Source organism: Sus scrofa, chromosome 13, assembly GCF_000003025.6.
Source record: "Sus scrofa isolate TJ Tabasco breed Duroc chromosome 13, Sscrofa11.1, whole genome shotgun sequence".
NCBI lineage: Eukaryota > Metazoa > Chordata > Mammalia > Artiodactyla > Suidae > Sus > Sus scrofa.
Genome location: NC_010455.5, coordinates 124,411,288 through 124,425,174, shown reverse-complemented (window position 1 = coordinate 124,425,174; position 13,887 = coordinate 124,411,288).

Here is a 13,887-nt window from a genome sequence, read left to right as displayed (position 1 = left end):
AATCATTTTAGGGTTAACGAAGGATGGGGAGCTGTGCCCTTTCTGAGGCTGGAACTGCTCCTCCTTGGGAAAACCTCTTCATCAGAGCAAAGGATATAGATTCCTTACTCTGTAAAAGGCATTGTGCTTTAATCCTCATAAGTCCCCAAGAGGGGTGTTGTTCTCATCTTCCCTCCTCTATAGAAGAAGAAACAGGGCCTCAGAGAGGTTCTGCACCTCGCCCATATCTCACAGTGGTAGAGCCTGGATTGAGCCCCATCACTTTGTCTCCATTAACCTCAAACCAAAAGAAAATAAGGCCAAAAAAAAAAAAAAAAAAAAAAAGCTGAAGAGGTTGGCTCCTGGGCACTGCCTAAAAGCAAGCAAGTCATTATTCTTAACAACAGGAAACATAGCTGTATGCTGAATTTGAAGAAAAGCATAAGCAACAGAAAAAAATATATCGTTTGGTTAAAAATTAAAAGAATTAAAAAAAATTAGTTTGCCCACCCAATTTCAGTCAGTGGAAAATACCTAAAGATCAATTTTGCAGGAGAGACTTTCACCTGTTGACTTTAGTGATGACTCAGATGGTGTTGAAACGATGTCTACCTCAGGTTTAGGAAGTAAATCAAAGGTAAATGATTACATGACTTTGGGTTAAATGTTTTCCTGGGGGATGCTGATCAATGTGGAGAATCACATCCATCTCGCCTGCTGGCTTCTGTCATCAACTTTTGATATCTTCAGAATGAGTGAGCGGCTCTCTTCAGACAAGACAGACGATGAGAGAGGAAACCATCACCTTTTAAGGAGCCCCTTGGCATGCCATCAGGGACCCTTGGACACCAAGATGTTCAGAGGAGCTGTGGCCTTGCCGTCCAAGGGTCCTATGGTTATACTGAGGCCGCTGGAATCAAGAAACTCGTGGCACCTTTGTAAATGTGGGCCCTTCTTTATCCATCATGCAGATGACTGGGGTTGGAATGGGCCCTTTTGACAGTGAGCCAACATTGTAGGTTCTTTGGATCCATTTATTGACTTGTACTGAGTACTCTCTGGACACATGTGTGTTAACGTCAAAACTATTTCTTAGACACATTGTGCTGGGCGCTAAGGATGCACAGGTGGAAGGTGGCATTCCTGTCTTCAGATACTCACTGTTGGGCCTGGCTCCACAACACTCTGCTGGCTCTTGGGCCCCTACTAGAGAAGTGTGAGCTGTGGTTCCTGCCCTCAGCCTGCCCCATGCAGGAGAACACAATGCTGAGTTGAGAGGGTTCTTGGAGGACAGCAGTGTCCATGTCATTTTCAGTCTTCTATCCTCAGCACCTGCCTCCTGCCCGGCACAGACTGAGCTACATACATGATCAGTGAGAGGCTCGTGGCCAGCCTGCCACTCACCGCAGAGGCTCCTTCCAGTGTCTGGAGTCTGCCTGAGGACATTCAGATACAGGCATCTCTCCACCACTCTGGCAGTCCTTTTATTATTGAATCTCTCTAGTAAATAGGAAGTTACTAGTTTCCTTCCTATCAACACCTGCCTACCTTGTAACCTCATCAATGGATGCAGATTCTCCACTTAGGAACTATATAGACTAAATCCATTCCTGGGCCCATATGTTAGACTTTAGGCATTGAGAGACATCTGTGCTATAACCTGCCACCCTTCTCTGGCCGCCTTCATCTCTGTTCCTTCTGCTTCTCAAATGACTTAGTGTTTTGTTTGTTTGTTTGGTGTTTGTTTGTTTTAAAGCTGTGCCAGCAGCATATGGAAGTTCCCAGGCCAGACATTGAACCCAAGCCACAGTAGACAAGGCTGAATCCTTAACTAGAAGGCCACTAGGGAACTCCCTCAAGTGACTTAGTTTTGAGACCACCTCATCATTTATTGAATAGACAAAACTGGCAATGTTTTAAAAATAAGATGAATCACCATATATATATATATATATATATGTATATAAACACACACACACCTTATTTGTTATATATGTAGAGCTGAGTCACTTTGTTGTACAGCAGAAAATAATATAACATTGTAAATCAACAGTACTTCAATTAAAAAAAAATCAACTGCCTTGTGATTGGGAGTCAAACAATATAGCTGAGCAGTGTGGACTTGTGCCTGCACATGTGTGCACCAGCGAAGGACAGGTCAGCAAATACCAAGGGAGGAGGGGACAGGCCACTTGCCACTGGTTGGACAAGAGGGTTTCTCCTAGTTTCCAGAGACTTGTCTGGACTCTGTGAAGGATTAACAGTGAAATCAACAGAGAGGCCATTCTTTTCCATGGATTGCCTTGATCAGACCTCTTGTCTGCTGAGATGGAACATGTATGGGGCCAGTGGAAGATCTGTAAGTGGGGACGGAGTCTCCACTCATCTGGAATCCAGAAAGGCTCTCAGTTTGTAGCTTTTTTCACTGCTTGCTGTCTGGTCTCTAGAAAACACTTAGGGATGTGAAAAGTCTGTTTCTGGAGTTTCCGTTAGAACATTGGAAGATGACAACTTGAAATTGAAAAGAGGAGTTCCCATTGTGTCTCAGTGGTTAAGAACCTGACACAGTGTCCATAAGGATGTGAGTTTGATTCCTGGCCTCCCTCAGTGGGTTAAGGATCTGATATTGCCACAAGCTGTGACATAGGTTGCAGGTGCAGATCAGATCCGGTGTTGTCTTGGCCGTGGCATAGGCTCCAGATATGGCTCTGATTTGCCCCCTAGCCCAGGAATTTCTGTGTGCCACAGGTATGACTATAAAAGGGAAACAAACAAACAAAGAAAAAATAAATAGGGAAAGAAAGAAAGAAAAGAAAGAAAGGAGAAAGAGAGAAAGAAAGAAAAGATGCTGATCAGAGTTCCCATTCTGGCCCAGTGGGTTAAGTATACGACTGCAGCATCTTGGGTTGAGTTCAATCCTTGGTCCAGCACAGTGGGTTAAAGGATCTGGTATTGCTGCAGCTGCAACCTAGGGTGAAGCTACAACTCAGATTCAATCCCTGGCCCGAGAACTTCCATACGTTGTGGGCTTGGCCATTAAAAAAATATGCTGATCATAGGGTCAGCATAGGGAATGTGGGCAATTTTCCCCTTCTGTGCTGGGATTGTGCAACAGGCAGCCCAATCATTTGGTGGTTGGGTGGGTTATTAAGTAACAACTGAGCCTCTAGGACTCAGATTCTAATAGAGATTGAGGCAGTGTGAGGATGGAGCATCTAGCAGGAAGGCAGGGTGAAGAAGGTGGAGGGAGGGCAGAGGGTGGAAAGCAAGGGCATGAGAGCAGCTCAGCGTGATCAGGAGCCCCCACATAGAGTCGGAACAGACCCTGATGTCACTGTTTGCTAGCTATGTGACCTCACTAGAGATTTAATCATGCTGAGCCTTAATTTCTTCATCTGTTAAATATGGACAGTAAAATCTGGCTAGTAAGGATGTGCTAAGGATTGAATGGGATAACATTTGCAAACGCTCAGCACAGGGCCTGGCACTCAGTGTGCCATGCATAAATGGGAGCTCTTGATAACCCCAATAACAAACTAGAACTGAAAGGAGAGAAAGGTACCATGGGGTGGAGGGTGGGGCTCCAGCGTCACTACGATTTGGTCTTTGCCTTCAGTTAGCCTGTATAGACACAGGAGAGCCCAATGGCTAAGAGCAAAGGCTCCTTGATCACCTTTGAAGTCACCTAACCCCTCTGGGTGGTTTACTCACCTGTAAAAGGCACAACAGTAGCAGTGCCTACATTGGAGTCTTGTGGAGAGCGTTACACAACATAATACACTTAATACTCCTAGCATCACGTAAGTCTCTGTAGAACCTCTTAGAGAAGAAATAGAACACCGTGCAAGAGTGGGACTGCACTTTTTTGCACCAACATGCTGGTTGGTAACTTCTAGCAACAGGAGGGAATAGACGGGAAAAGGGAGGTAGTGGTATTGTGGAAAACCACCTAGAGATTCTTCTCTGTCCCTTGTGCTAGTGGCCAACCCAAGGAAATCAACACGGCAGGACTAAGGGATAAGGGGCAGTAGGCATAGGTCAGAGGGGCTGGTAGGGATTGGGGAGCAGAGCCCTCAGATAAGTGCTAGCATGGTAGGGCTCCAGGCAGGGAAGTGCAGGAGTGTTGAAAGGACTTAGGAAGGTGGGCACCTCGGGAATTTCTCTGGGAGGGGATTTGAATAGGCATTTAAAGGATTTCGTTTGTCCAGTGGGCCTCTCAGTTTCCCAGAGTAATCACCTGGCCACTGATTTGGCATGTGCTCTGAGCAGTGGCACAGGCCCTGCACTTAAAAGGTTTCCTGGGCTTGGCATAACACTGCTGTGCCATCTTGAAATTCTTTTTTTTTTTTTTTTAAATTACATGCGACAGAGTTACACAGGTTGCCAGTAATAGGTTTGGGGTTGTTGAAGAGCCTCAGCCTCCTCCTGGGTTGTGTAGTTGTGTGTCTGGTGGGACTGGTGGGACAGTCCAGGGCACCAGCTGCAAGAGGGGTAGGGAGTCTCCTAAGACTGAACCCACCTCCTTGGGGCAGAGCCAGGACCGACAGGCCAGCCTGGTACTGAAGCCTCCTTGTGTCTTGTTGGTCAGATTTTTCTCCTGGCCTGGCTCTGCTTTGAACTCATCTGAATTCTGAGAAAGAACTGAAGACAGGCTATCTCCAAGGGACATCAAGAAGTTCAAGCATTTCTGTCCTGATGCCTGATGATAGCCTATAACACCGAAATGCAAAGTGACCTCCTTCTACAGCCAGTGCAGAACTTGGTATGGCCCTGGGTGATGTGTATCCTCAGCTGGGGCAGGAGAGGGAGTGCCCAGCAGTTGAAGTGGTGCCCAGGACAAAGGCCACTGGTGCCCAGGGCAGGCAATGTGCCCTGCAGAATAGAGTGGTGCTCTCACAGTCCCCATGTCATTTGATGGCTTTTAGAAAACAATGTTCACTCGCTATAAATACCTAATATACAGTATATCTTAAGAAGTGAATATTTGACCAAAAGAAATATAACACTTAACCAAAAGAAATTTGGGGAGTTCCTGCTGTGGTTCAGTAGTAACGAACCCCACTAGAATCCATGAGGAAGCAGGTTCGATCTCTGGCCTCGTTCAGTGGATTAAAGATCTGGCGTTGCCATGAGCTGTGGTGTAGGTCGCAGACACAGCTCAGATCCTGCGTTGCTGTGTCAACCCCTAATTTGGGAACCTCCATATGCTGCAGGTACAGCTCTAAAAAGCAAAAAAAGAAAAGAAAAAATTTGGAAGCATTGTGTTTAAGGTTACCTAGGAATGTGTAAACCAACAGAGACCAGATTAGAGCGAGAGAGGGCTGGTGGCAGCATTATCTCTTTGTGAAAAATCCAAAACTAACAGTTCAAGGTTGATTTACTTTCTGATGTAAGATAATCTAAGTCCAAATTCAGTTTGTTATGCGTGTGTCCTCTGTCCATGAGCTAGAAGCTAAGTCCAGGGAAAAGTTACCAAGAAGAAAGCCTGTGGCAGGGGGCGGGAGGGCGTACAGTAGAGGGGTTGGGGGTGGGGCTTAGGCCCTAATTTCCATTGGCTGCCCTGCCTTTGCTATGAAGACTGATGTTTCCTCAGTCTAACATAAAATACTATAGGAGTGCCACTTTATGACATGTCAGCTGCTCTCCCCTCTACCCTAGTCAGGTCACCCTGAGCCCCACTGCTGCAGACAAATCTAACCCCCGGGGCCCACAAGCCTCAGTTCCACCTCTGCTCTGCCACTCTGATGGTGACACTAACTGCTCTGCCACTCTGATGGTTACACTAACAGGACGGCCATAACCCTCAGGGAGGAGATCATTTCTCTCACTGTTTCCCTTTCTCTCTCTCTCTCTCTCTCACACACACACACACACACACACACAGAGAAGGGTGCAGAAGGGTGGGTCCCTACCGCAGAGGCAGGACAACTTTGATTTTTTTTTTTTTTTGCAACTATCTCAATTGCTTAATGTCTTCCGCAGTAAAGGCGCTTTGCTAAATATTTAAATAAGTCTGATTTAAATTTCAAACCGCTCTAACACTTTCCATTCAGATAAATTCACAAACCAGGGAAAAGTCATCCTTTAGAGCACACATGGCCATCAGGCAGCAGAGGCAACTTCACCTGGTGTCCCTGCCGACATGGGGGCTGCTTTGCAGTTCTGCTCACTCTGCTTTTTATGCTGTGAGAGGCAGCGTCAGGGTCTGGCTCTGTGCCTCTGTTGCAAACACAGGAGAGGCACAGGGTAAGATTTTTCAAAGTAGAAGGACTGTGAAGGAGAAGAGAGAAGATGGTGAAAGCCACACTTTACTAGTGGAGGAAATGGCTCAACCCTGGACCCAGTGTGTCATTAGCATGGACGAAGAATGTCACCATATCAGTAAACAAAGGATGCTGTGGCCATCAAGTCAATAGCCACTGCAGCCACCCCTAACTCTGCACCCTGAAGGGTTTCAGGATAGAGAAAGGACGATGGATATTGGCCCTAGATAAGTAAGGTGTGATTTCAGCCAGCCCAGACTCGTGCATCTTCCCATATATAGAAAAGCTCTAAATTCATTAACTTGAGATATCTGGTTCTCTTTATTAGCAATCTTTTGATTTCTGACTACAAAACTGGTCTACTACTGGATTTTGTTACAAAATTCCTAAATATCTATATATCTCATAGATATTGTGTGTGTGTGTGTGTGTGTATATATATATATATATATATATATATAACTCATACATAGATATAACACACACGGATATATATATATAATCTCCTGTGTTACATATGTATAACACATTATATATGAGATTATATATATATATATATATATATATATATATAAAATCTCATGGCTCCTCCCTTACTATCTGAGAGGCTGCCTTCCTTCCAGGCTTGAGTCCTCAGAAAGTCCACTGAATAAAACTAACTCTCAACTTTTAGGTTGTGTATTTTTTTCCAGTCAACATTAGGAATGCTCTTTCCATGAACCAGAACTTTCTTCAACAAACATGGGATGGCCCAAGCTGTCTCCACCCCAAGTGGATTGAAAAGCCCCCCTGGAGTCTATGCTGACAGAGCCTGAGCACAGGGTCAGTGGGGAGGGTGTGAGCCAACAAGCCTGCACCCCCATGTACACTGGCTCCCCCCACAACCTCCCTGACCCGCGCAGGGGCTGGCCTCTAGCATGGTTGTTTCCCCAGGGCCTTCAAAGTTCAGGTACAGAGAGTTCCCATCATGGCTCAACAAAAACAAATCCGACTAGGAACCATGAGGTTGTGGGTTCGATCCCTGGCCTCGCTCAGTGGGTTAAGGATCCAGCATTGCCATGAGCTGTGGTGTAGGTCACAGATGTGGTTCAGATCTGGCATTGCTGTGGCTGTGGCGTAGGCTGGCAACTGCAGCTCCAATTAGACCCTTAGCCTGGGAACCTCCATATGTTGCAAGTGCAGCCCTAAAAAGCAAAAAAGTAAATAAAATAAATATGTAATGAATCAATAGAGTATATTGTTTTCCTCTTATGTTTCTGTTTGAAAAAGTCTTCAATTGCTCCTAATTATTTTTACACCAAATTTAGCCTGTAAAATCTTCCACAATTGTGCTCTCTTTCCCTCCTTGGTGTAATTTTGCTAACTCCCTCTCTGCACCAGAGGCTGTGGACTCTTCCCTGGCTGAAGGGAGTACATGGAGTCCCTTTCTGAGTGAGGGGGAGGGGCGGGCAGTGGCAGATACTGAGGGTCCAGAACTAACTGGAAACCCGGCAACTGTCAGTCATGTTTCCATACATGACTCCATAGTCTTCAGGATGTACAGCAGCCCCATCTCCTCCATGGTAGACAGCACCCTCTCGTGGAAATTGAGAAACCTTCTAAAAAATGTTTCTTGTAGGTCCGGACTTTCCCTCTGAAGGGTTTTTGCAATCTGTGCCTGCAAGCTCAGGCCATGACAGGGACTCACAGTAGGCAGCTGGCTCATGCTTGCTGTCAGCAGGCAGGGTAGGCTGCAATTCTGAAATGGAATAATACCGCCATTCACAGAAACAACTAATGCATTTTACTATATAAAATAAAAATCTGTGGGAGTTCCCATGCGGCTCAGTAGGTTCAGGATCTGGAGTTGTTACTGGTGTAGCTCAGGTCGCTGCTGTGGCACAGGTTCCATACCTAGCCTGGGAAGTTCCACATGCTGCAGAAGCGGCCAGAAAATAAAACAAACAAAACCCCTTACTATGTGTCTTAAGAATATGCTCAGCTCAACACTAACAAAACAGACACATAAAAAGAATAAAACAGGAGTTCCCATTGTGGCTCAGCGGGTTAAAAACCCAACTAGTACCCATGAGGATGCAGGTTGGATCCCTGGTCTCACTCAGTGGGTTAAGGATCTGGCATTGCCATAAGCTATGGCGTAGGTTGCAGATGTGGCTCAGATTCTGACATTGCTGTGGCTGTGGTGTAGGCCAGCAGCTGTAGCTCCGATTCGACCCCTAGCCTGGGAACTTCCATATGCTGCAGGTGCAGCCCTAATAAGAGAAAGAAAAAGAAAAGCAAAGAAAAATGTCCAAAATGGAATGTTTTTTCAAAGCACACCAGTCTATGAACCAGTCCAGGAAAGAGCCTGTACACACTCACCCCGTAACAGTGTGCCTTGGCCCTGCTCCTCTGTGTTTCCATGCACACTTCTCACAGATTCATCCTTCATAGAACATTCTCAGGACTCAGCCTGACTCTAGCCCTTCCAGTCCCTTCTGCCATTGCTCTGCATTTGCCCATGGCTCTTACAAATGACATGCGTTTCAGATGCTTCCATGCAAACTGTCCTTTCAATGCTGGACCTTAGGGTAACCCAACATCCTGGCTTGATTGAGACTAAGGATTTCTGGGATAAGGGACTTCTAGTGCTAAAACTGGAAATAAACAGGGATGAGTCAGTCACCCTAGTGCTGGTGCAGGTCACACCAAGTACTGAGTCTTGACTTTCAGAGCTCCCACAGCAAAGCCCAAGAAATCGGAGGCTTCCTACATGGCATAAAGGAGCTAGTTACCTTCATCAAGCCCAATCCATACTGGAGATTTGCAAGAAAAATAATGTTGCTGTTTTAGGCCGCCAAGTTTTGGGGTAATTTGTTACATGGCAACTGCAACTGGAGCATCACCCTATGGCATCATCAGGCTCCTCCCCTTGCTTCTCCTGAGACTCTAGTTTCTCTTTTGTAGCTGTTGCTCAGCAGAATTAGAGGAAGGTCCTTCCCACTAGTGTCAAAATTCCTTTACCAAACCTCAAAACCTGGAGGCCTTTAACTCTTACAATTTGAAAATTTATAGCTTTTTATAACGGCTCTGATGGTATAAAGCTTCTATTCAACTAACTCCTTAGATTTTTATGGTTACTTGCCCTCAAAACTTAGTACAAGTTCCCTTTGTAATTGTGTTGGCAGACATGAATTCAAGTGACGCTCTGGCAGTGTTGCTGCCAAATCATGCTTGCCCATCAATGCTGTGGATAAATCTGATAGAACCAACCCTCTCCCTCCAGGTTAAGCTGCTTTTCCCACCCTAAGCATTGTGCAGGGGTCAGAGCTTTTCTGGTCCACTTTAGTGTGTCCCACTTCTCTTCTGGGGCTTTTTGCACCCACAAGCACGTGAGAGCTGTGAAAAATCTGTTTACTTATACACACACACACACACACAAACACACTAGACACTTGACATTTTAAACTCTCTTCCTGAATGCTCACCACTAATAAAAGTATTGAACAGGTCAGGACTGAGGACATAGCTCTGTTTAGTGCCAGCAGAGACCAACCCCTTCCACACTGACATTGATTCATTAATCAACAGTATGTTCAACCATAATTGGTGAGTTATGAATCCAAATATATGCCTCTATTTTGCTCCCCTGATATAAAGAGATGAATCATCAAATGTCTTATTGAAAACCTTGTCTATCCGTTTCCTACTGTCCCGGGTGAGTGACCTGTTAGAAGAGGCAGAGGCTTTAATTACCTAACTTGTTCTTAAGCATCTAGTCTGGCTCCTCACAATGGTTTCCACAACTGATATTAGCTCTAAGGAGCCATCCTTTATTTTCATTTTAATTATTTGGCAGAATTGATCTCTAATTCACAATACAGCCCTTGTAGAATCTAATTCTCTGCATTAGGATTAAGTGAGGCTAAGAGAGGAGGGAAGACACAGTAAAGGCATTTAAGTTTGTATTGAAAATTATTATTACTGTTTTTTCTCTTAGGAGTTTGACTTTTAGAGGTAATAATGAAAAAAAATGACTTAAAAAAAAGTCTGGGAGTTCCTGATGTGACGCACCAGGATTGGCAACATCTCTGAAGCACTGGGATGCAGGTTTGATTCTCAGCCCAGCACAGTGGGTTAAGGATCAGGTGTAGGCCACAATGGCTAGGATCTTATCTCCCACTAGAGAACTCCACACATCCCAGTGAGGCCAAAAAAGGAAAAAAATGTCTGGAGTCCTGGGCTTATTTTAAATCTAGCACAGCACTAGTTTAGCCCCACCTGGAGACAAACATCATGTATTGCAGAGGGGAGGAGATTAAAATAATTAACTTAGTTAAGCAACATAAGAGATACTATCTTGTTCTTTTTTGTCTCTCTGTCCTCAGGCCAGGAATTCTAGTTATGACTGTCCAATTATTCAATGATCCTGTGAAATAGGTACATTATTATTACCACTTTGCAGATGGAGAAATTAAGTCACTGCTTTTAAGTGGTAGAATTGGAATTTGATCCTAAGCAGTTTGATTCTAGAGCATATACATTTTAATTATGGTATATTCAACCTCCAATTTTGCATCTATATACTGTCAGAAAGAATGACTTTTGAAATATGAAGAGAAGAATGAACATCAATAAGAGGAAATGGAAGCCCAAGAGGGAAAAAGCTGATTATAAGAAACACTTTTAGCACTTCAAAGCAAATCATGTCTTTTAGACTAGACAAAAATCCCAGAGTCCTAAGAGAAATATAGAGGAGGTGGCCAAACATGGCTGTGATTTTGAGACACCATGGAGGAGTGAAAGGCCAAAAGACTGGAGGTGGGCAATTTTTCCGAAACATAAAAAAACCGTGTCAACTTAGGCATCGTTTGTAAGCCCATGGATGAGAAAGTGCTGATCCCTAGGACCCAATATGGGCTCACTAAGAACAAGTCATGTCAGACACACCTTATTTCCTAATAGACTGTCATATAAATGTATTTTAAAAAGGCCTCTCAGGGAGTTCCCATCGTGGCTCAGTGGTTAACCCATCTGACTAGGCACCATGAGGTTGCAGGTTCAATCCCTGGCCTTGTTCGGTGGGTTAAGGATCCGGTGTTGCTGTGAGCTGTGGTGTAGGTTGCAGACATGGCTCAGATCCCACATTGCTGTGGCTGTGGCTCCAATCAGACCCCTAGCCTGGGAACCTCCATATGCAGTAGGTGCGGCCATAGAAAAGCAAAAAAAAAAAAAAAAAAAAAAAAAAAAGCCTCTCAGCATATCCTTGTGGATATAAAAAATATGGCTATATGCAAAATTAGTTCTTTTCATAGGGGTTGATAGGACATATGCTGATGTTTTAACGAATGGTAAACTGGAGCCAGGCTTTCCATGGCAAAATCCAAAACAGTCAGCCTTCAATTCTTCAGTCAGTACATTTCTTCATTGTGTGGATGAAAATCTTGATGTCTTAGCCAACACAGAGGACAGATAACATCAAGTGAAGAGGCACAGACAATAGTATCAGATGATCGAGCTAGGATCTCAAAACATCTAATCAGTCTGGACTATTGGACCAAACTGAATGGGAGGTAATTGGATTGGGACAAATATGAGGCCCTTCATCTCAAAATACCAGTCATCTTCTCCTGTGTTGAGAAGTAACTCGGCAACAGCATTATCAATAAATTATAATGTGAGCTACACATGTAATGTTAAATTTTCTAGTAGCCACATTTTAAAAAGTAAAAATACAAAACTACCACAGATGAGTTTTATAATATCTTTACTGATCATTTTAATATTTTACCAAATACACTCAGAATACTATCATTTCAACATATACTCAATATATAAAATTGGTGAGATACTTTTATGGTCCTTTTTGCACTAAGTGTTCAAAATTTACTGTGTATTTCACACGCAGCCCCTCTCAGTTTGCACCAGCCACATCTCAGGTGCTCAAAAATCACATACAGCTGACACTCAGCTCTGTGACTACACCACCCTGATTAAGTCATTCTCAGGCTGGCTGCATCCACAGAGGTACTATACCTAAAGGTATAATCAATACTCATGAGTATTGATTTCATTTAGTGGAAAGAGAAAGGGTCTGGGCTCTTTGACATATAAGCCACTGCGGAAGCTGTAGCATTACCCACTGCCTGTGACTTGTGTTCAACACTTGATCATGAGGACTGGTACAATTTCAGTGGCTAAAACTCTAAAAATTTAAAAAGTGAACACTCACCAAATTGTTCTTTCTTCTCTGCTCATCTCCCAGAGTCCTTGAGTATGGATATGTCTTTATGCTCAGGGTAGATGTTTTTACTAGAGCTAGTTACAGCATCTTTTTTTTTAAAGAGTAAAAACCTCCTTCCATTTCAAATAACAACCAATGCAACTTTTCAAGGTGATTTTAAGTTCAATTCCCTTTTTCCAAAAATAAAGATTTCTGAGCACTAACACTCATCTAGAATTCAGGAGTCTGGCAACCTAACTTATAGTGAATGGAGCTGAGGACCAGGATGTAAACATAAATGAGTAGCCAAAATATGTCAGAAATGCACACAAGCTCAAGTTAAAATATATCACCCTTCGTTATTCCCATTTTGCAGATGAGAAAACTGAGGTTCAGGGAGGTTAACTGGCTTGCCCAGTGTCCCAGAATTGAGTCTGATTCAAAACAGCTACTCTGCTTCTCAGTGGAAAGACATTTTTCCTTTCAGAGTTGAAGGCACTATTATCTATTCTCCCATCACTATCTAGACTACTTCTTCCACACTCTTTTCTCTAAGTAGAAATCATGAATTCATGGTAGAAGGGAGAACACTCTCTGCAGCAGACTGCTTAGGTTCAAAGGCCAGACCCATCACATGTAAGGTGTGACAACCCATTTTCGTCATCTGTAAATTGAAGATAATAGTCCCTCTTCCATACAAATGACTTCATTCATATGAAGCACTTGAACAGAAACTGGCCCGTAGTAAGGACTCGAAAAATATTTTTTACTCAGTGAGTAGAACAAGGTTTCAGTTCTTCATCTGAAAACTCTGTAACACAGAGAAACTTATGGTTTGAAGGGAACTTACATATTGACTACTTCAACCTCCTAAGGGAGTTTGCTGGCAGGGAGTTTGTTGCCTCAGCAACCACTGCTCCATTTGGGGGTGCACTAACTTCTGGGAAGGCAGTTGCATTCTGGTGCAAAAAGAGTGGGCTTTGAAGCCTGGTTTTATGATCTTCCTGTCATCTCCACCACCCCCACCCTGTTACCATGGTTTATTACAAGAAAAATCTATGAAACAAAGTCTTTCCACATTATAATATGCTTCAGAGAAAGCACTTAAACTAAAGCTCACAAGAGTCAATGGTGAGAGAATATTCTTTTTTAACTTAATTCATGGCAGTCTGGTCCATGGATAAATAGCAGTGACAAAGCTCCATTGACATTTTTTCTTTCTTTCTTTTTTTTTTCCCTGCATCCATGGTATGCAGAAGTTCCCGGCCTAGGGATTGAACCCTCACTGCCACAGTGACCTGAGCCACAGCAGTGACATCAGATCCTTTAACTGCTAGGCCACTGGGGAACTTCCCCTTTAACATTCTTATTTGTGGCAAGAGCATTATCTCTATGGGGTCTTTCTAGCTAAGAATGGTTAACTCTAGCTTAGTAGACTCTTGC